This window comes from Peromyscus leucopus, chromosome 1 (assembly GCF_004664715.2).
Source record: "Peromyscus leucopus breed LL Stock chromosome 1, UCI_PerLeu_2.1, whole genome shotgun sequence".
NCBI lineage: Eukaryota > Metazoa > Chordata > Mammalia > Rodentia > Cricetidae > Peromyscus > Peromyscus leucopus.
This window is the reverse complement of record NC_051063.1, coordinates 168,923,453-168,947,965: the sequence shown is the minus strand read 5'-3', so window position 1 is coordinate 168,947,965 and position 24,513 is coordinate 168,923,453. Positions and strand designations below refer to the sequence as shown.

Here is a 24,513-nt window from a genome sequence, read left to right as displayed (position 1 = left end):
TTGATCACAAGAGATGTCCCTGTCTATGTCTCTAGGAGGCTATGATTACAAAAACACTGTTGTAATCTCACAAAGAAACTCTGTCCCTCCAAAGAGTCAGTCTGAATTCTCCACTTCCTCAGAAACCCAGCACCACTAGTACATCATTTCTATTTTCATGAATTGACCCATTTTGAAAGTTTAGAATAAATGCAATCATGTGACCCTTATGCTTGTTATTTTCACTTAATATAATAGTCTCAAAGGTCATCTACAATGCAGCAGGTGTAACCAATGTAATCCTTTTTAATAGCTGAATAATAACCCATAGTGCCCCACATTTTGTTAACACATTTGCCATTGGAGACACACACACACACACACACACACACACACACACACACACACACACACACTGGGTCTCAGTATGCAGCCCAGGCTATTCTTGAATTCCTAATATACCTGCCTCATTCCCCCAGGTAGTTCAGATAAGATATCACTATGTATCACTATGTCTGGTGAAGTAGGTCCATTTTTTATTCTGCTGGGTATTCTTCTTACTGTGTCCCTGTGCTGGCTAGTTTTATGTGAACTTGATACAAGCTAGACTCATTTGGGTAGAGGGAAGCTCAACTGAGAACATGCCTCCATATTCACAGGGGAAACCTGCTGTGGGATGTTCTGTATGACAAATGTGTTGCTCTGATTGGTCAATAAATAAAACACTGATCGGCCCGTGGCTAGGCAGGAAGTATAGGTGGGACTAACAGAGAGGAGAAAAGAAAGAACAGGAAGGCAGAAGGAGTCACTGACAGCCACCGCCAGGACAAGCAGCATGTAAAGATGCAGGTAAGCCACCAGCCACGTGGCAAGGTATAGATTTGTAGAAATGGATTAATTTAAGCTATAAGAACAGTTAGCAAGAAGCCTGCCACGGCCATACAGTTTGTAAGCAATATAAGTCTCTGTGTTTACTTGGTTGGGTCTGAGCGGCTGTGGGCCTGGCGGGTGACAAAGATTTTCCTGACTGTGGGCAAGGCAGGAAAACTCTAGTTACAGAAACCCCCATATTCTGAAGCTCCATACTCAGCTCCTGGGAAGTGTGATGGAATCACTTGGGCTTCACTGGTCTGGAACAGCCTTGTCACTCCAACTCTGGCACCTCAGCAAAGTGACTTTCTCTTGTACTGACTTTTCTTGGTGCCTTCATTTTCCTTGGTGGACATTCCATGATTCAAACATCTCTAGCATTTTGGGGTCTCTATTCCAACTTAGGCTTCAAGTGCCCAGCTTCATGTAGCAGCTTATCAGGCAGGGACCAGTAAAGGGAATCCAACTATACCAGTTGATGCTGGACCTCAGCAGTTTTCTGGAAGTTTGATGTAAGCCTCTGAGATACCATCAGTCTTGCATCTTTCATGTCTGCTAAACCAGTACCACATGGATGCTGCTGCCAAGTTCTAATGCTATATCAACCATTACCTTGCTCCATGAATCACATTATTCTATAGCCTGAAGAACCATTGGCCACTTATTTCTGACCCTGGGGTAACTGAAAGGACCAAGCAGATGCCATAATAGGCTGCTCAGTCTTCTCTCAGAGATCAGACCTCAATTTCATTTTCCTGAGACTTACAGTTTCAGGGAGGGCCGTGAACAAAGAATCAGGGAAGAATTACAGTAATGAAGAAAAATAAGAATGGACTAATTTATTTGGAGGAGGACATTTCATGACAAGAATGCAGTAGGACAGCAGCATGGTTACTGCTCACTGCTCTGATTCAAGTCCATGGTGATAAGGAGCCAAAGCAAGCAGTTTCAGGGAGGGCCATGAACAAAAGACATAGTCCTTGAAGTAGCTCCCTTTCTGCACATACACTGATTGCTTAAGGTTCAGGCAACTGTTTACCATCTGGGATCCCTCACCAACTTAGAGTTGTGTGCATGGGTCAATGTGAAAGCCTGGACCACTGATTCAGCCTCCACAGTCAGTATGTGTTAAGCCAGCCAGCCTCCATGGCAGCTCAAGTACAGGACCTGGGCCATTGTGTCAGCCCCCACTGTCAACAGGTGCTGGGCCAGCCAGCCTCCATGGCAGGTCAAAGACAAAGCCTGGGACTTGTCCAATCCTGCCCAAATATGGATAACTATAACCCCCAACTGATCCTAGCCAATTAAAAGTTACTAACACGGTGGCCACTCACAAAAACTATTCCTGAGTCTTTTCCTATGTAGTCTGTAGACTCCAAGCCCCCCTTGCTTTAAAGGCCCTGCCCTATTGCTACTCAGGGTCTCTCTTGCTTTGCTGCTGCATGAGACAAATGGAGAGTCCCGAGTTAACTCATAACAATACAAAGACTCTTTGCTTTTGCACTGGATTCAGTCTCTTTGTGGTGCTTGGGGGACTCTGGGTACAACAGTAACACTTACTAGGTGACAGTTTTTTAGAAAGGAAACTTGCATTTCACAAACCCAAACCTACAGTGGGTGAAGAAAACTCCCCTGAGGGCAACTTTCCTATTGTTCCAGAACAGAGCACAGTTAGCACCAATGATGGGAGGGGAAAGACCACCGATCCATATCATCATGGCCAAATGAACTAAAGCAAGCTTTTTTATTCATGTACACAGGATGTCTCCCCCAAAAGCAAGGTTCAAGATGCCAGCATTGGACCTGAGGAAGACAAGGCTTTTATAGAGCTCAGGGTTAGAGGGTTACCAAATAGGGGAAAATAGGCAGTGTCACAGGAGCAGAACATAATAGGTGGTCTTAATAAGGTAATCACGGGGGTCATATAGCCTTTTGATACAAAGGTAGGGTCACAAGATGGTTATAAAAAACCCTTTGAAACAAAGAAATGATTGCCATTCCTGGAACAGGCAGTACAGAACTACTGGTAGTTAAATTACAGTTGGGGCATGGCCAAATCCTTGAGAAACAGAGGTTTAATCATAAACAGGAATGAACCTAGTCTGTCTTTACTATAAGTTGGCTTTTAAGCCTAAGATGGAGGCAGGCTGGTTCTTCACATACGTTTGTCCTCAATGCTGCTGCTGATTACCTTAACAATTCCAGCTGCTTCTTCTGAACCCACACTGTCGGCAACTTTAAACTCTCTAATGTACCTTCTCCCTCTCTCTCTCCTTTCTTTCCTTCATTCATTCTTTCTTTTTTCATTCTTTCCTCTTTTTTCCACAAAATAACATAGTTCCTCTATCTTCCTCCTTCACTTTTGGCTCCTTATCACCATGGACTTGAATCAGAGCAGTGAGCAGTAACCATGCCGCTGTCCTACTGCATTCTTGTCATGAAATGTCCTCCTCCAAATAAATTAGTCCATTCTTATTTTTCTTCATTACTGTAATTCTTTTTATTGATCTCTTGAGAATTTCACATCATGCACCCCAATCCCACTCATTTCCCAGACAGTCCTCCCATGTCTGTTGTGAGAGTAGCTTTATGAGTTCAAGATGAGCCTGGGATACATAGGGAAAACTTGTCTAAGAAAAACAGATAAACAAACCCATTAAAAATGTGGTATGGATAATCAAATTCGAACTTGGAAGTTTTGTGATATGCTTGAAACAGCATATATGTGAATTATCTGCTGTATAAATCAAAGATATCTGAAGGAAAATTGTGATACAAATTAAGTTGTTTTCACTTTGAAAATATACACCAGATTTTATACACAGTATGAACACCATCACCACCATCACTCACAACAAAATCATAACCAGAGCTCATGGCATAAGCCTATATTCTTTGTTACTGAAGAAAGATGATCACAAGTTCACAGTCAGTCTGGCTGGCAGAGCAAAACCTACCTACAATCCGAATGCTGGGATGTGAAGGCAGGAGAATCGGTAGTTCAAGTACAGCCTGAAAGAAAGAAAGAAGACTATTGATGTTTTAGGTTGCTTTTGACCTGTTTGTCTATCAGGATGACAATACACACTGTGTGATCCTTGGCCACTGGGCCACAATGATACTGACCTATGTGAGGGGTAGATGATGTTGATGGTTTGGGTCTTTGATAATTGAAATGTCTTGTGTTGAAATACTTTGGAATCTCATCCTTATGTAGTCAAGAATGACATTCAGGGTCCTGAGATTGTATGTGCTCATTATCACATTCACTTGATGCAGTGATGAATATGAAATCCAAGTTGACATGAATGCATGGAATGTATCCTTTCAAGCAAGCCCATCTCCAGCAGGTTTTGCCCTTGAATGTGTATGCAGCTCTGTAGATGTCAGTGTTGTCAGAATGGCTGGCTCTATTTCAGTTTCTCTCCTTCTTCCTCTTCCCTGAGGATGACTCAACACATCCTTCCAGGTTTTTCATCTGTCGTCACTTCTTTTGTCAAAACGTCAAGATAAGACACAATCTATGCCATAGAGAATGAAGGTTCTCTTCCAAGACACAAACATAGATGCAGGTTGACCCCAGTGTGTATACGTTACCTCTCCAGATTTATGCTAGTTTATGGTTTATGATTGAATGATGACTAACAAAGTTGGTAATATAGTGTTGGACTATAGGAAATACTTTAATTTAATTTAAAGTTTGGGGCATTGGTATAGAATAAATGCCTTTTATTTGAGGAAGCAATATAGGTTATTTTTAAGGGAGGGGAGTGGAATGTTAATTGTTGAATATTTTTTCTAAAATTGAAGTTGAAATTTAAATGCCATTATAATTGCATTAAGAAGTGAGATGTGAACTGGGGAGGTGGTTCAGCACTTAAGAGCACTTGCTGTTCTTGCAGAGGACCTGGGTTCAGTTCCCAGCACCTGCATAGTGGCTCACAACCATCTATAACTCCAATTTGAGAGCATACAGTGTCCTCTTCTAACCTCTTGGGCACCAGACATGCATGCAGTAAACAGATGAAACACTTGTACACACAAAATGAAAATTAAAAAAGAATAAAATAACAGCATGAAACTCTGCAGCTTCCTAATGCCTGTTATAAGTGAATAGATGTTCACTGAGATATATAAACTGTGGATCTTGTCGATTTCTGTATGTTATGTCTTATAATACAGTTAATTAAATAAAGCAACAAAAGAAGAAATGAGATGTTTAAAAGATGATTCAGGCTTTGCCTTTATGTTATGTTTGGTTGTGGAATGTTCCTTACCAGCTTACTTATTTGATCGGTTGGGCTTTAGTTGATAGTCATTTTTTTGGGAGTTGCAAAATATTTAAAGGTAGGTGGTTGGTGGTAAAAAGTTTCTTAGATTGGGCTGACAGCTTCGGTCTCTCTCTCATACACACGTGAATTTCTTTTTTGCTAGTAATATATGATCCTTCCCATGTCAAAGCTGGGGCCCAAATTACCAAAGAATCTCAAACTGGGAGTTAAATGGTGAGTTTTATCACATAAAAATCTCACCCCTGGTCCTGATTTTCTGTATTAGCTGCTTTGTCATCTGGTTAAATATCTGCTCAGAAGCAAGTATGAAGAAGGATTTATTTGAGGTCAGTTTCAAGACAGGAAGGCAGGGCAATTGGGCCTCTAGGTTTGCTGTGGAAGCATGTGGCAGGTGGGAAAGAGAGAGAGGAGGGTCCTCTCAGGAACCTACATCTTTCTGCCATGTCTGTGAATGCCCTAAAAATACTGTTAGTTAGAGATCAAGCATTCAAACACGTGGAGTCCTGGGAGAAATCTAACCATGGCACTCTGTGAATGGATTGTGTCACTATCATACAGTGTGTCCTCTGTGGGAGTGTTCAGTCTCCTTTTTAGCTCCGTCAGTCTTAGGCACGCTTGATTGCCCCATGTCATGTTATAATGCAGCAAATGCCTCACCAGACATTAGCATGGTGTTCTTGGAAATAACTGCTTCTAGAAGCACAAATTTAAAATGTCTACTAATTATAACTTCCCAGCATCTGGTATTCTGTCTCAGTAGAAAACAGAGTAAGAGAGTCTCAGCATCCTGTAGCTCAGAGTCTACAGGGGACAGAGAAACTGTCAGAGAGAGATGTGTCAGGGGGAAAGACAGAGAGCTCCAGGTGCTAAGAGCCAGCCAGGATGAGGAGGCTCACACCTTTAATCTCAGTATTCAGGAGGCAAAAGGAGAAGTTTCTCTGAGTTGGAGGCTAGTACAGTCTACAGAATCAGTTCCAGAACAGTCAGAGCTACACAGCTATCCTGTCTTGAAAAACCAACCAATACACACACACACACACACACACACACACACACACACACACACACACACACACTCCTACAGGAACACACAAAAGCACACACATGAACATTCACATAAGAAATATCCCTTCACATATGCAGTGCACACACAGGCCCATGCCTGAGTAAATAATCAGACAAAACTGAGCTGACAAGTGCACACTCACCCCCAGAAATCAAGATGCATTACTCCCAATGTTCTTTAGTCCTGTGTTCTGTTTCATTGTCTTTGGCAACATCTATGGAATAGAATGTGAGAAGATCACCAATAGCCCAAGCAGGAAGTATGGCTGCTCACATTCCTAGACAATAATGAAATAGGAGGCGGGAACAGCTCAAGTTGCTCAACTGCTTGGAGAGGCAGGTTTGGCATAAAATGTCCTGCTGGAGTGTGCAATGGAATATACAGTCATCAGACTATGACCATGGATCCCAGTGTCCTGCTCCTCCTTAGTCTTCTCTCTAGCTTTCTGCTACTCCTGGTCAGGGGCCACACAAAGACCCATGGTTACCTCCTAGGAGGACCATGTCCCCTGCCCCTCTTGGGGAACCTCCTACAGGTGGACAGAGGAGGCCTCCTCAACTCTTTCATAAAGGTGAGACATGCACAGGGTCTGTGCTCTATGGGATTAGCCCCATATTTGTTCCTTGATATCACTCAGTGGGATGAGCAAGGGACTCGTCCAGGCAGTAAGTTCAGGTGGGAAGTTGCTGAATGAAAGCTGAGATGCTGATTGGTAATCAATGGTACTTAGATCGACAGGCATGTTCTTGCTACGCTGGAATCCTATGGGGCAGTGTTCTTGGAGTGTGAAAGGTGTCGGGGTGTTGAGATGTGTGCCAAGGGTTTACAATTTTCCTCTTGGATGCTTCTTTGTTCCCAAAGAGAAACAAAGATGTCAGAGGCATCAACAGATAAAGTTTGCTTCTGCCAGCACAAGGGATTAGCCTGCCTTGTTCAGGAGCAAAGGGGAGGAGAGGCAGGTCAGAGGTCCAATAGGTAGGGAGTGCTCATCAGTTATAAACACCATGGACCATCCAAGCAGCTGACCACGGCACCATCTTTAGCAGTCTTCACAGGGGAGATTTCATGTTCAATTATCACTTGTTTATTAATAATCATTTATCATCGTTGGCCCCACCTCCCATTTAGAGAGCTGATTTAGTGGCAACAACCCCAACTTCTTGCTCTCCTTTGGTTTTTAACAGCTCACCCATCTGGATCATTGGTGTAGTCATTTACATTTATTTAGCTTTTGCAGCAAACTCATAATCCTCCTTCGGGTTTCATAAAATATCTTTGACCTTATCTGTGTGTTGATAGCTCATTGTTGCTTAAGATTCAATGTTATGACCTGGCCTAAAAACGTTAAGTAGGTCAATATCAAATATGTGTAGAGCTTTTCCTTAGCATGATCCCCTAAATAACACCAGACACTGACCGTTTTCATAGCCTTTCATTTCTATTAGCTGCATTGTAATGTAGAGTGAATTAAAGGCTATGAGAGAATGAGGTGGGTAATGTGCAAACACTGCACCATTCTCTTCAAGGGCTTTCAGCACTTGAGGGTGGTGACATTCCTGGGATCAATTCCCTGAAGATGCCCATATGGTTGCATTGTCAGGTATTTTCCAACTTTATGTGCTGTAGTCATGACTCACATTCAGGTCCACTGCCAGGTGACTATCACTTTCCCTTCCCATGTAACCCAGTGGGTGGGTCAGGGCCATTCTCTGGAACTTGTCAGAAGGTATTGGACAGGTTTATTCTGGGTCACAGAAGACATGGTTCAGCTGGCCAGACTGAAGGGTTTGGGCATGGGGCCACATGCATACCTGTAACCCTATCTCTATTTTTTTTTTGATAGAATTAAATGCAGTTGAGGCTGGCTTCTAATTGGATATGTATCCAAGGATGACTAGTCATTCTCTGGCCTTACCTCCACAGTGCCAGGATTATAAACATGAGTTTCCCTTCCCTCCTACTCTACAGTACTGCTCTACTGATCAGGAAGACCAAGCAATCTATTAAAATCCTGTCTGCATGGTGAATTAACCTTTCAACTCTTAGGTCCCCAGAAGGAGAAGCGTGGCCAGAGGGAGAGAATCCTATTTACCAATCTGTGTCTAAGTGTTTTCACAGGCAACAACAATGCCTGTGTAGACTAATCATAACCATTGTGCCCTTATTTTTGGCAACTTAAGAAAAATATGGAGATGTGTTCACAGTGCACCTGAGACTGAGGCCTGTGGTCATGCTATGTGGGACAGAGGCCATAAGGGAGGCTCTGGTGGACCAAGCTGAAGCTTTCTCTGGCAGGGGACACTTGCTGTGGTTGAGCCAGTTGTGCAGGGATATGGTGAGATGTGGGACAGGAGTGCAGGATGTTGTCCAGGAAGGTGGAGCCTGAACTATAGAGAAGGACTCAGGTTCTCTGAACTTCTAGTGTTACCTACCCATGTTTCCCCTACTTTCTTAGGTATGATTTTGCCAATGGAGAATGCTGGAAGGCCCTTTGGCAATCCTCAGAGGCCACCATGAAGGAATTGGGATGGGGAAGCAGAGTGTGGGGAAGCAGATAAAGGAGGAAGCCAGATGTCTGGTGGAGAATCTGCAGAAATCTCAGGGTGAGTCTCTGAGAATGGGCATGTGCTGATGATGTCTTTCTGTATGCTGTAAATATATTTTGTTCCCATTGGTTAATAAATAAGCTGCTTTGGCCTATGACAACGCAGCTTAGAGGCAGGCAGGAAATCCATGAAGAGAGACAGGAAAGAGAAAAGTGGAGTCTGGGGAGATGCCTGCCTTCCACCCAAGGAATAACAGACCAACAGAGTGGTAATGTCACAGCCATGTGGCAATACATAGATTAATAGAAATGGGTTACTTTAAGATAAAATAGCTGGCTAGCAAGAATTCTTAGCCATTGGCCATACAGTTTGTAAATAATATTAAGCCTCTGAGTGATTATTGTATAAGTGGCTATGGGACCGGGGGCTTAGCGGGACCTGAGAAAACCTTCCAGCTACATTTGGTGCCCAGATACGGTAGCAAGAATTTCCACCAAAAACCTGAGAAAGCTTTTTAAAAACAAGATTCTAAAATGGAGCTAAAAACAGCTTCCTAAATGTGTCTCTCAGGCAAGCTATGAGCTACATACACTATGGCAGGTTCATGGCATACAGGCTTGAGCTACAGCATGGTGGATTCCCACCAAGGTACACAGAGGTTTTTCCAAGCCATGCAGTATACTGCATGGCAAATTTAGCTTTTGCTAGTCTAAACCAAAAAAAAAAAGTTTCTGGGCCATATGCTGCTTGTTGGGGGCATAGACCCTCTGCTTCCTGGAGTTGGCAGTAATCATGACTCTCCTGGGTACCTCCACCACATTGGGAAGCTGAGGTGGGTAGAGTCAGCAGTCAAGGCTGCTGCATTGGTCCTAGTCATGCAACTTAGCAGTTTAAAATCTCTCCTGGTCAGAGAAGGATTATAGATTCACAATAAGACAGATTTAGATGAAATAAAATTCTAAATTGTTTACAGTGTGTATAAAAATGTACATAGGTTTGGAAAAAAACAGGGAAAGGAGTATATGCAGTTATATAAAGAAATTGATAGTTTTAAAAAATTAAGTCTGGGGAGACACCAGCCTGCCACCCAAGGAACATGTTAGCAGACAGGTAAGCTACAGAACACATGGCAAAACAGAGATTAATATAAATGGGTTAATTTAAGATATAAGAGCTAGCTAGCAAGGGACATGTCATAGACCACACAGTTTGTAAATAATATTAAGCCTCTGAGTGATTATTTTATAAGCAGCTGTGTGGCCAAAGGGCTAGGCAGGACTGGAGAAAATGTTCTCGCTACATTTGGTTGCCCAATGTGTCCTTCTTGCTCTACAGCTCATTCTCAAGCCAGGTCAGTGTGTGGGAAGAAACATCTGGTTTATTGACCAGCTGAAGAGCTGGTATTTATATTGACTGGATTGGCCCATATCAGTTTCTAGTAAGTTCATGGCTCATAGTCATTTGGAGTAGGCCATCAGCAGCAAATGATGCTTGAATGTGTCTGTCAGCCAAGTGGTAACCTGTTGAGACAGATATAAACTAGGAACAGGCATTAAAATTGATAAACTTCTTTGGAAATTTGAGGCCCATTGTCTTAGTAACTGAGGAAGGGGAGGAGTCCCAAGTCCAGGAGAGAGAAAAATACTGTCCTCAGGAATAGACAGGCAGGGAAACTTAGGCTGTATTTATCTGAATCCCTTTGACCAAGTTTTTATGACTTTCCCTGTAGGGAGCCGCCATTCAAAGATGGCGCCGACTTCCTGGTAGCCTAGCTGTAAACAACTCCATATTTGGCTATGCTCTCGGGACTACGTGTCCTGTGACCTGCACATGCGTGGGTATGGTAATCGACCTTATGTCCTCAGCCTATCCCGTGGCTCCCCATGCTTGCATTCTGGCGGGACCCAATCACAGTACGGCACATTTGCTTGATTCCCCATATAAGCAGCTGCATTTTAGTCCTCGGGGGCCCCTCACCTCCCGCTCTCCCTTAATCAAGAGGCGCTCCAATAAAGTGTGATCTGAGAAGAATCCTCGAGTGGTGGTCGTTCTTCCTCGCTGGCCGAGGAGCTTGCCGCATTTCCCAACTTTTTTGAAATTTGTGTGAATTTCCTTTTCATGAAAGACATAAAAGTTCCAGATGTATTAGCATTCCCAATCTGTTTTGAAATCCATATTGTAGAAAAAACAGGTAACAGGTATCTGTAAAACAGCCAGAGTAGACTCATACCCTTGAGTCCTAGCAAAAGCTATAGATTTGGATTTTAAAAAATGTGTATTTTGCTTCTGTCCAGAGAGCCAGCTATAAATTGGACTGAAATGTCTTTGGCCTGATGTAAAGCTTCTCTAAGTCTCCACTCAGAAAACAACCAAAGAAATATCAAATATTGAGCTCATAACCCAAACAGTAAGCAGCTGTTGCTCTATTAGCTTCTCAGAATTCTATTAATGAATAGAATGAAAGTTAATAACTTTTGAAGTTTCAACACAATGACAGTATGGCAAAGGAAAGAAATTTTATAATATCCCTCATATATTTTCCTCAGATCTTTATATTTTAGACCCTTAGAATTTATTATTTATTAGAAATATAAGTAGTTATTATTCAAGAACAGCCATTTTAAATTATGTTTGAAATCTGTTTATCCCTTAATATGTAGCTTGTGAGTAAAGCAAACCTATTTGTCTTTTTTTTTTCAGGAGACCTAGTAGCTTTAATTAATTAATGCATTCATCAATTAACTAATCAGGTGGTTGCAACCTTGTGGAAGACTCTGGTTGTTCAATGTTGCTGACAAAGCTTAGCCAGCCCAGTCATCAATGCCATCAAAGATCTGAGAAAGATAAATTTTATCTCAGTGCAGACTTCCAAATCTATTAAAAAGTGGTAGAGACTATCTATTATCCAGACCACCACCATTCCAGGCTCCTGTGGTCTTCATAGCATTGACAGGACAGGTGTCAGGACAGCATCAGTCTTACAGCTGGGCCAATAACTTTAAAGTTTTCTCTGTGGAGGAGGAACTTGTGGAAGACTAATCTTATTTTGTCAGTGCCTCACTTGTCTATTCTGGGCCAGATCCCTAGCAGCAGATGTTGAGTTGGGGCATCTTGCCCAGTGGTCGGTGTTGTTAAAAATTCAGGTGGCATCTTCATGTCATTGTTCCATACCTTCTTTGGAGACCTCAAGAATCATTGTTAGGAGTTGGGAGTCTCTGTTTGTTATAGTAAGCTTTCTATTAAATAATTTCAGTGCCATATTCATCAGATCTTTGATGGTTTTGAGGACCATTATTTATTAAATATATCTGAGCTAAAAAAAAATCTAGGCCTAATCTTGAAAACATCTCTGAGTTTGATAACAATAACTAGGCCAATTTGCTATCCTGAAAATATATTAGTCAAATAGACCTCTCATGTTCTCTTTTCTATTATTTAAAAAGCTTGTAATTTATGTAACAGTTAACAGTTTATGTTTTAACTAGTAGCTTGTTTTAACAAGTCCCCAACACCTTGCCCATAGCACTTGTCTCTGCTTGTCTATACCTAGAGCATGAACCTCTAACCCTTTGAGAGCTGCTGGCTGGCTCCAGGCCTCTGCTGCATAACAAGACCAGCCCTTCCCTTGCTGCAGGCCTGATAGAAAAAAAAAAGCTATGGAGGGAGGGGGCCCTTGCTATGCCTCTCTCATTCTCTTCCAGGAACATAAGGGAGGTTAGTAGACAGAAGCAAGTAACAGTGATGTAGACATAAGTACCGTTACATCAGCACTGAGGTGACAGCCTCATTGGCGGTTAGCAGCAGCAAACAACTGTCTGAATCTTGAGTGGTCAGAGTATGTGCAGATAGGGAGCTACTACAAGGACTAAGACTTTTATTCACAGCCTTTCCAGAAACTGCTTCCTGAAATTGTTGCCTGTTTTCTGGTAGAAGACTGAGCAGCCTCCATGGCATCTGGTTGGTCCTTTCATCAGAAGTACAGGTAAATCTCAAGATGGCCCCAGCCGTATGAGAGTCAGCTGGAGGGACAGCATAGGGGATACCTAGATCTTGGTGATTTAGCTCTTGTTGTCAGGGGCCTACCATAACCCAGCCATCCTCTTTCACTCTGCCATGGCCAATATCATCTGCTCCATTATTTTTGGTGAGCATTTTAATTTCTAGGATCCAAAATTGATACATTCACTAAGTACACTGGGTGAAAGTTTCACTATCATCAACTCTTTCTGTAACCAGCTAAGGTCAGAGATTTCACAATGGGCCAGGAATCAGTGTGGGTGGATTCTGGGTAGCGACCAGATGTCTCCTGTCTAGAACACAGAGGCAAGAAAGGCCCCAGAGGAGGTTTTTTTTTTTTTTTTCTATCTCTCCATGCTTCAGAGTATAGTATCACTCAACAGGTAACTGCCAGCATCCACAGAGACTGAACTAAAGGAGATTAGCTGAGGCATGCTCAGATCACAAAGTGTGTGCCCAACATGCATAGAGCCTGGGTCTGCATCACATAAAAAGATTGTGCTGGGACAAGCCTATTATCCTAGTTTTTGGAAGGTTGAAGCAGGGGCTAGGGAGTTCAAGGTTATCCTCAATTCCTTAAGTGGAGGCCAGCCAGAGAACACAAAACTCTATCTGAAAAAAAAAATACAAAAAATTCACCTCTTTCTCAAGAAAATACATTGTGAACTAGTTTACAGAAGTCTGCGATAGCATTTCTAGTTCTGGTTTGTTCATTCTCACATCTCTGGACTCCCATGGACACACCTTACCTTCCAAGTGAGGTGACAAGTCATGTTGGGCATAGATTTAGGAATCCAAAAAGAATGGACTGTGAGACAAGAGGCTTCAGTGGCCTTGTGGTGATTTTAGGTAGCCAAAGCTGTGGAGGGAGCAGTGTGTGTGTGTGTGTGTGTGTGTGTGTGTGTGTGTGTGTGTGTGTGTGTGTGTGTGTGTGCCCACATGATCACCTACATTCAGTGGGGAGCACACTCCTCAAGTCTGTGGTGTCCTTGAGATACTGGTGTGTTGTGCAGGGCACAGGCTTAAGCACTAACTATTTATGGGATCAAAACATGGTTTTAGGTTGTTCATGCCTTTCTCTGGGTGTGTGAACTTCTTGAACTCCTCTCTGGTATCTTGAAGTATTTTCCTGGCCCCTACACTTTCTTGTACAACAACATTTAAGAACTGAATGATTTCATTACTGAGAATGTGAGATGTGCCGGGAATCACTGAACCCCAGCACCCTCAGTCCTTCACTGACCCATCCTTCACATAAATTCCTTAACAAAAAAGGAGCAGATGTCTCAACAGTTGCAAAATCTCTCTCCTTTTTTTTCTTTCCTTGATTCCTGTGCTAATATCATCAAACTGAACTCGGAAAAAACTTTGTCTAATTGAGTCCCTTTATTTTACTAATACATATAGCACCTTTGGGGTGAATGATTTATCCAAGGTCACATGGTGAGGACAGTGTAAAAAAGGGCTGGGATATCCAATCTGTCCACAACTCATTCTCAGTAAAATATAAGGGGCCTGGGAAGTTCATCTAGTGTTGAATTGATTCCCATCCACCAACCGTTCCATAAGCAAATCTCCCTCACAACTAGAATGCAAACACTGGATAAGACATCTCCATAAGGAGTCCAGGGGCAGTCCACTAGGTGCTTCATTGATGAGTGACAACACAGCATCTTTGTGAAGAGTTTCTTCCTTCCTTCCTTCTTTCCTTCCATCCTTCTAGCCCCCCACCCTCCTTTATTTCTTCCTCCCCCCCTTCTTGTTGTGATTTGAAAGAAAATGGTCCCCAAAGGGAGTGGCACTATTTGGAGATGTGGCCTTGTTGGAGGAAGTGTGTCACTATGTGGGGGGGAAGTGCTTTGAGGTCTCTTTTGCTTAAGCCTCCCTCAGTGTCATTTAACTTCCTGTTCCCTGAAAGATGTATCACTCTCAGTTTCAGCTCCACATCTGCCTGTACGCTTCCATGATCCCTGTCACGATGATAATGGACTAAACCTCTGTAACTGTAAGCAAGCCATCCCAATGAAATGCTTTCCTTGTAAGAGTTGCCATGGTCATGTGTCTCTTCACAGACATTTCCTTTCCTTCTTTCTTTGGTATATGTGTGCTGTATGCATGCATGCGTGTGTGTTTGCATATGTGTGAGTACACCTGTGTGCAGAAGGGCAAGTCCACATTTACATCTGCCTGTGAGCCCGCAGTTAGTGTCAGATGCCTTCCTTGACGGTGCCCTACTTCAATGACCCAGAATCTAGGCTAGCCAGCTTTCCCGAGATCCTGTGTCTGCCTCCCAAGTATTGGGATTACACAGGGAGCCAAACCGTCCTCACTTTTTATGTGACTTGTGGTTCATATTTATGCTTGTGTGGCAAGCACTTAATTGGTGGAGCCATCTTCCCAGCCCCTTTGTCCATTTATGAAAAGTTCTAAAGACTCATCCCAGTTGTGTGTGTGTGTGTGTGTGTGTGTGTGTGTGTGTGTGTGCATGTGTGATGTAGTCTAAGTTTCCTTGAGCTTACATTAGCCCTGGCTAGCTTCAATCTCATGACAGTTCTCCAGTCTCACAATTCAGATTGCCAGGATCACAGGCGGGAGCCACCATGCCTGGCTTGCTTGTCCCTTCTGGGGACCTTTGTTGAGCACTGCTTTGCATGCTTACTCATGTGCCTCTTCCCCACCCTGTCCATCTCAGGGAAATTCCAGGCAGAGACTAATGGTGTGGCTAAACAGCCACCAATCTTCCAGCCTTTGAATATTGGGCAAAAAATGCATTATACTCATGCTGCCATCCACAAGATTCAGAGATACAGTGACCTCAACCCATTGGTCTCTCACTGTGTCATCCAGGACCTACTTCCAGTGGCATATGAATATCTTCAGAAGGAGTTGATTCTTCTAGAATCTAATGCAAACATGCTGCTTTCCTCTAAGGCCCCTTCTGACTTTTCCCCAATAGGGCATGTGTCTTAGGGTTGCTATTCCTGTGAATAGACACCATGACCACAGCAACTCTCATAGAGTAAAACATGTAATTGGGACTGGCTTACAGTTTTATAGGGTCAGTTCATTATTGTCATGGCAGGACATGGTGGCATACAGGCAGACATGGTGCTGGGAAGGAGCTGAGAATTCTGCATCTTGATTCACTAGCAAAAGAAAGTGAACTGCCACACTGAGCTTGACTTGAGCATGTATGAGACCTAAATACCCACCTCTATAGTGACACACTTTCTCCAACAAGGTCACACTATCTAATAGTGCCACTCCCTATGGATTAAACATTCAAATGCATGAGTATATGGGGGTCATACCTATTCAAGCCACCACAGAATGTTTGCAGAGATTCTTCTGTGTTTTCATATATTTTCACAAACTGGCCTATTTGATGCTGTGTGATTCTCCTCAGTAAATGTGAACCAACATATTCATACCAGATAGGTGACAGTTGACAGACCCATGAAATGACCCCACCTGAGTCTGTCTTGGTAGATCAGTGGGTTATTGAAATTAATTACAGGAACCTGGGGAGGGCTAATTTACAGGGCTTGGATGACTCAAAGGTAGCTGAGTCACCTCAAATCCCACCCCATCATGGGTGACAACTCATCAAATCTGTATCTTTGGAACTCTCTGCCAACCTTGTAGACAATAGTTGCTGCTTTTTAATACTGTGAATTTGGGACCTTTCTGAACTTCCTGAGCTTAGGAGCACACTTCAGTTCAGAGGAAATAGCTCCACAATCCTTAAAAATATACTTAACCAGAGACACTGGAGAAAGATAGAGAATGAGACCAAGAGAGAAGGTACTGTACAGGAAAGTTGATACAATGAAACAGAGTGGTATAAACACACACATGAGAGACAAATACAGAGACAGAGACACAGAGGAACAGAGATAGACAGACAGAGACAGAGAGTGAGATTAATGCTGCTTGTATTTCTGAGTAGAATAAGAAAAGAAATATGTGATTTGATTTATACAAATTACATGCAGATCCTGTTGTAGTTTAGTTAAAAATGGTGGAAGGTGACCTTGGCAGGTTGCAGCCAAGAGGCACCACAAAGTTACACCATACAACAGAACTCACCTGAGAGGTTCCTGGAGGGGAGGAAGGGAAGGAGGGGAAAAGAAGGGAATGCAGAGTTGGCAAGAAGAGAGAGAGAAGGAAACGAGCAGAGCTTGCTCTTTATGAAGGGATTTAGCACAGGCACCTAGAGAGAGCTCTATTCTGTCAGGACTCTTGTTGTAACCCATTTTCCTTAGTGACTTTACCCAGCAGGTCTGCACTTGGCTGTGCTGGGGGGAGGTCTTTTGCTCCACCCTTTGGCATTCCTTTAAATACCCTAGGGCAGAGATACCTGGGGCCCTATGGATTAGGATCCAGGCACTCTTGAGGCTATCCGGTATTTTCTCTTTTTCTCTCCCCTCTATCATTCTAACTAATATTTCCTGCTGCTTCTACTCGAGAGTACTCTGGGGAAATTTGGGGGTTAGGGATGGCTTCCCACAGATAGTGCCACTGACCAGGGACTAAGAATGTATATCCAGAGTACTTATCGAAAGTAAGAGTCAGGTGTTAGTTATTTAGCTGCGTTGTGTTCTTACCCTGCAAGGAAGTGTCACGAAACACGACAGAATCTGCTTATAAGAGTTTATTAGAGTTAAAGGGACAGAGTGCGCAGGCCTGTGGGAGAGACACGTGCATGGAGAAGAGAGGAGAGAAGAGAGAGAACCGGGAATATGGCGCTCCGCTTTAAAAACCGGCTGGGGGCGTGGCCAGGTTACGTCACTACTCCACGCGTGTGCGTAGATCACATGGTCACGTTGCGCGCTTACGTAGCCATGTAACGTCACGGATTCTGGTCACGCAAGATGCCTTGGCCGGAACTTGCTAGGCGGAGGTGTCTGGTCTGACCGGAATTGGCTAGGCGGAAGTGTCCGCCTGGTAAATGCGACTGTGGGGGGGGGGTGTTGTGAACCCTTCATCAGGGTTAGACCCTGCCAGTTTGGAACTGTTCAGTTTTGTAGTGAAAAAAAGTTAAATGGGGCAGGGGGTTTTATCCTTGAAAGAAAAAGAAAAAAAAAAAAGACTAGAATAATGTCTGAGAATAAGGCTGAAGCATAGAATCTTCTCTATCAAGATTTCTCTCTTTTGTCTTTCTCTTAATTTCTATCTATAAAAAATAAGGAAGGTAGAGTGTAGTAATTTAGTGCAGGAAGAAATTTAGAATAAGGTACTGTAGAAAAAAATTATTAAAAATGAAGGGTTCACAACACGCCCCCACGGTCGCATATACCGGGCGGACACTTCCGCCTAAACAATTCCAGGTCAGGATAGGCATTTCCGGGTCAAAGTGTCTCTCGTAACCAGGATACCTGGCGGCACCCGGACACCTCCGCCTAGCAAGTTCTGGGTCAAGGGGTCTCGCGTGACCAGGATCCGTGACGTTACATGGCCACGTAAGCACGCAACGTGACCATGTGATCTACGCACACGCGTGGAGTAGTGACGTGACCTGGCCACGCCCCCAGCCGGTTTTAAAGTGGAGCACCATGCTTCCCAGTCTCTCTTCTTCTCCACGCACGTGTCTCTCCCACAGGCCTGAGCACTCTCTGTCCCTTTAACTCTAATAAACTCTATAAGCGGATTCTGTCGTGTTTCGTGACATTTCCTTGCAGGGTAAGAACACAACGCAGCTAAATAACTAGCAAAAATAGCATAAAGAAAACTTTGGATAAGATAGGGAACTAGACAGAGAAACTAAGTCTTTAATTTTCTAACTTTGGGGCTATGAACACAAGCTGGAAAAAAATCAGAAGAGAAGAAAAAACAGGCAGAAAAAAAAATTCCTGTGGGAAGTTTTTGGTCCCAAGTGCAAAAGTAATTCTCCCTGAGGCAAAATTGTAGATGAAATAAGCCAAAGTTTAGAAGTCTTGGGAAAACTTGATGGTCTCTCTCAAACTTTACTTGGGAAAAACTCGGTAAAATCTCTAAAAAATTAGAAATCTTTCAGCTCTCAGATTTTCTTTCTGTAAAGGACAAAAATAAGAACTACCTGGAGATATTACTATGGAAACCACCTGTGATTCTCTCTAAGGAAAAACAACAGGGAAGAACCTCTCAAAGTTCTGCCTTTCTTTTAAGGGGGGGGTGGATGGGATAAAAAAAACAGGAGCCATAAGTTCCCTATGGTTAGAGCTTAGCAAAAAGAATGTATGCTGAGAGCTGCAAAGAGCCACAGGGAGAGTTCCCCCCGATGAGAGGGGCCGCTGCTATGGGGAAAGCGATAAAGCCAAGCTATGTCTGCAGCTGCAGCAGTAGCAGCATCAGAAACTCTATCTGGGAGGAAGGAACAAGCAGGACTAGATAAAGATCTATCAGGGAAAGTCTCTCTGAAGGAGCTGTAAGAAAGCTTTCCTTTAGGTGCTTTTGTTTCTTTTCACTGACTGGCTGGGGCAAATGAGCAAGCCCCTAGGAAATTTTGGTATCAGGAATGCCCGCCTATATGCGTGCTACCAGATGAAAGGAAAACACTTAGCAATGCCAGTTTAAGGAGAACTTGATCTCTCCATCTCCTATGGTGAAAAAGCAAAAAGCTTGGTTCAAACCTCCTATGCTGAAAGCAGAAACTTGACTTTTGTCATGTAGAGGGAAACAGGAATGGCAGACCCAGAAGAATTATGGGAAATGGAGTCTCAAAGGTAGCTTGTAACAGCAGGCTGATAAAAAGAAAAATGCATTTTGGGAAAGGTAGTTTTTCTGCTAAAGATGGCTACTGCCTGTTAAAACTGTTTTTTTAACACGAAATGAAGTTTTGTTCCTAAGCACCGCGAGAAAGCTTAGATTTACCTCCCAAAACATTGAGGGCAAACAAACAGCTTGCCTCACAGGAGATAATTAAAAGGAAAAAGCTTATGAGATTGAGTTGTGTTTAAGATTCCAGAGAAACATTGATAGCATTAAATGATGCTCATGGTAAACTTAAAAATACAGCTTTCTATTTGATGGCTAAAAGAAAGTCTCTTTTGAGAGGACTTTGCACCAACCAGCTCTTGTGGAGATAATAGCTTTTGCTATGAGGGAAAAACTGCCATAAAATGCTACTGTAAATAAAAATGTCTCTGGCCTGAGAATGAAAGTTGCAGAAACACTTGTTTGAACTAAAATTCCTAAGTGCAAAAAGGGTTTGGTTATAAAACAATTCTTCATATTTGGAAGTGGAAGTCTAGTACCAGAATTTGTTTGAACTTTTTGAACTTAAAAAAAGAAATGAGATAAAACTACAAAAAGGTTTTAGTTGTAAAAAAAAAAAAAAAAAAAAAAAATTCATATTTGGAAGTGGAAGTCTAGTACCAGAACTTGTTTGAACTTTTTGAACTTAAAAAAATGAAATGAGATAAAACTACAAAAAAAGGTTTGGTTAGGGGTTTCTTCATATTTGAAAGGCTGGAACCAGAATTTAGTATTTGAATTTTGGGACTTAAGACATGAGTTAGACAGGAGTGATTTCATTGCAAGGGGACAATTTTGAATTTACTTATGTATATAGACTCTATCAGTGCTGATGATTTATGGAACTGTTTATGTAAAAATGGAACTGCTTAAAAATAAAACTGTTTAAATAGAGGTTTGTTTTTTTCTAAAAAAAAATTATAAAGAAAAGGGGGAGTGTCAATATTCCTCAGTCTATTTAACTTAAAAAATTTTAGTGTTACTTGAGTGAATTAATGTTATGTTTTGTATAGTTTTATAAAAAAATTATTTTTGAATGTAGGTTTGTAGAAAGTGTTAATGGTTATATTGAGAGTAGGTTTGTAGGAATTATAATCGTGTATAGTAATGTTTATGTTAGAATTATTATGTTAACCTATTGATATTGTTGAACTATGGTTTGGTGAAGTTAAGGAAATATTTAAGTTTGATGTGAATACATCATTAATTTAACCTATGTTTTGTTAGCAAGAAATTCAAATGGTTCTATTAAGAGGTTGCTTTATGTTGAGAGAATTGTAACTATGTACAGCAATATTTATGTTAGAATTATGTTAACCTGTTAATGTTAATGATGAAGTTAAGGAAAATTTTAAATTTGATGCAGTTGCATCAAGAGTTTTTTTTTATTATTTTTTATTTAAAGGGTTTGATGCAGCTAAGACTGTTGTAGTCACCTTATACCCATTCCAAAAAAGAAATGCCATCTTTACCATCCTCTACTCCTATACTGGAAGGTGTGACAGCTATGGAGATTGCTGTGATCCCTTAATGGGGAGTTGTTTTTATATATAAAGAAAGGGGGACCTGTAGGAGCCCATTTTTTCTAGTGGCTTTACCCAACAAGTCTGCAGAGGATGATTGAACCATAGACCTGAGTACAGGTGTTTGAGATTCTTTGTACTTGGCTGTGCTGGGGAGATGTCTTTTTCTCCACCCCTTGGCATTCCTTTAAATACTCTAGGGTGAACACAGTCAAGGCTGGTGTATTGGAGGATCCAGGCCCTCCTGAGGCTATCCTGTGTTTCTGTCATTCTTCTCATCATCTGGGTATCTCCATCTAGCTAATATTTCTCACTTCTCCCTACTCAAGGGTACCCTGGGTGGTAGAAGTGGTGGTTGGTCCACCACAGACACTGACCAGGCCAGCATAGATATCTGTGTAGTAACATATACACCATTGGATACATGGGTACTCCACAAGTAGTCCTCAAATATCATTTTCTCCCTCAGCTCCTAGAAAAAAATGTGTTTGTGCAAGAAGCTGGCTTGATGTGAGCCCTTTTTCTTGACCACCACAGTAAAGAACTTGTCCTTGGGCTGCAGTGATTCACAGAAGATCTGGACTCCACACCAAAGTTGAAAGGGCTTGGAAGTTGCCCTGTCTTTACCAGCTCTTCCTCTTGCTTGTGAGACACAGGAAGAAGGGATTTGACCACCTCAGGATCCACAGCTCAACTCCTAGATCTTTAAAGGATGTATTTGTTGGTCTCCTAATCTCTTTAATGTTTGCTCTTGACTGTAGAAAATGTCATTTCATTTCCATGCAGCCCACAGTAGTCTATATCCCTCTAGATGAGTGGTTGTCAATCTTACTAATGCTGCAACACTTTAATATAGTTCCTCATGGTGTGGTGAACACCAACCATAAAATTATTATTGTTGCTACTTTATAACTGTCATCTTGCTACTGTTAGGAATCTTAATGTAAATATCCATGTTTTCTAATGGTTTTAGGCAACCCTTGTGAAAGGGGTTGTGACCACTGATCTAGATGGTCTTCACAGGTCTTGACCAAGGAGCAACCCTTATGGTTTCGATAGAAAAAATACCATTAGGTATTGGTGAAATTATTAAGGCTACTCCATGTAGTTACAAGGGAGGTTTATTTTGTGGGGTAACTTACAAGTGAATGGATAGTTTACAGAGTCTGGGAATGGCATGGTGCAGTCTGGCGGTGTTCTCTGGAGAACTCTGCTCGGTCTATACCTCCAGTGTCCAGGGTCCAGGAACCAAGAGAGCTGGCACATCTCGTGACAGTTACCAAGGCCTCAGTGGGGGTTGGAACTTCCAGATCAAAGCTGGAATGGCTACCCACTACAATTAGGAATTAATGTGAATTTTAACCCTAGCAATTAGAGACATGAGGCCAACATGAGATAAATATGTACAACAGGGATGTGATGCTAAGACCAGGCATGCTAGCTCCCTCCTTGTCATTCACACCCCACAACCTCCCCGTGAGTGAGAGGGTTTGTTAATTTCTCACCCTCTGTGTCATATACCTCAAAATATCTTCACTAAGTCTCTGATCCCAGTTCTTTAAAAAGTCTTTGTTTACAATAAAGTTCAACCACTTCTAAACCAAAGTGCTGTGTGTTTCTTTCTGCTCTACTCTTATTGGAAAAAGGACTCACAAAAAAAATCAGTCATCTATGTTTTTGTAAATGGATGAATCTCTCCCACTGCCTGTTCCCAAATAACCATTCAGAGGTTTATATTAATTATAAATGTTTGGCCAATGTCTCCTGCTTATTATTAGCTAGCTCTTAAATTATCTTAACATCTTAAATCATCACATTTCTTTTTTTTTTTCTATTTTTTTTTATTAAGTAAATTTATTTTACAACATCATTTAGTTCAACATAATAGCCACAGATTCCCCTGTTCTCCCACTCTCGCCCCCCTCCCCTCCCCCCATCCCACCCCCCATTCCTACCTCCTCCAGATCAAGGTCTCCCCGAGGACCGGGATCGACCTGGTAGACTCAGTCCAGCCAGGACCAGTCCCCCCTCCCGGACCGAGCCAAGTGTCCCTGCATATGTCCCAGGATTCAAACAGCCAACTCATGCAACAAGCCCAGGACCCGGCACCAACACACAGCTGCCTCCCAAACAGATCAAGCCAAATGACTGTCTCACCCGTTCAGGGGGCCTGATGCAGTTGGGGGCCCTCAGCCTTTGGTTCATAGATCCTGTGCTTCCATTCGTTTGGCTATTTGTCCTGTGCTTTATCCAACCCTGGCTTCAACAATTCTCGCTCATATAAACCCTCTTCTTTCTCACTAATTAGACTCCCAGTGCTCCACCAGGGGCCCAGCCGTGGATGTCTGCATCCAGATTCCTCAGACTTTCCTTGGATGGGGTTTATGGCACAACTAACAGGGTGTCTGGCCATCCCATCACCGGAGTAGGTCAGTTCCTGCCGTCTCTCGTCCATTGCCAGTAGTCTTTTCTGGCGGTATCTTTGTGGATCTCCGTGGGCCTCCCTAGCTCTCTGCTTCCTCCCCTTCTCATGTGGACTTCATTTACCATGGTCTCCTATTCGTTGTTCTCCCTCTCTTTTCTTGATCCAGCTAGGATCTCCCACTCTCTTTCCCTCGACCGTCGCTCTTCATTGTTCCCACTCATGACCAGGCTGTTCATGTAGATCTCATCCATTTCTCCATGTCTTTTTTGGGGTCCCGTTTTCCAGGTAGCCTCACTGGTGATGTGAGTAGCAGTTCAGTCATCCTTGTTCCACATCTAGTATCTTCCTATGAGTGGGTACATACCATATTTGTCTTTCTGAGTCTGGGTCACCTCACTCAGGATGATTTTTTCTAGATCCATCCATTTGCCTGCAAACCGTATGATGTCATTGTTTTTCTCTGCTGAGTAGTATTCCATTGTGTATATGTGCCACAATTTATTTATCCATTCTTCAGTTGAAGGGCATCTAGGTTGTTTCCAGGTTTTGGCTATTACAAACAATGCTGATATGAACATAGCTGAGCAAGTGCTCTTGTGGTATGATTGAGCATTTCTTGGGTATATGCCCAAAAGTGGTATAGCTGGATTTTGGGGGAGATTGATTCCCAATTTTCTAAGAAAGCGCCATATTGATTTCCAAAGTGGTTGTACAAGCTTGCATTCCCACCAGCAGTGGAGGAGAGTTCCTCTAGCTCCACAACCTCTCCAGCATAAAGTGTCTTCAGTGTTTTTGATCTTAGCCATTCTGACAGGCGTAAGGTGGTATCTCAGAGTTGTTTTGATTTGCATTTCCCTGATGATTAGGGATGTTGAGCAATTCCTTAAATGTCTTTCAGCCATTTGGGTTTCCTCTGTTGAGAATTCTCTGTTTAATTCTAAAGCCCATTTCTCAATTGGACTGTTGGTCGTTTTGATGTCTAATTTCTTGAGTTCCTTATATATTCTGGATATCAGTCCTCTGTCACCTGTGGGGTTGGTAAAGATCTTTTCCCATTCAG

General features: G+C 42.5%; 1 pseudogene; it reads left to right on the top strand.

Moving 5' to 3' along the window:
* The first annotated feature begins 6,607 nt into the window (after window positions 1–6,607).
* LOC114681521 overlaps window positions 6,608–24,513 on the top strand; it is a 54,663-nt pseudogene continuing 36,757 nt past the window's right edge.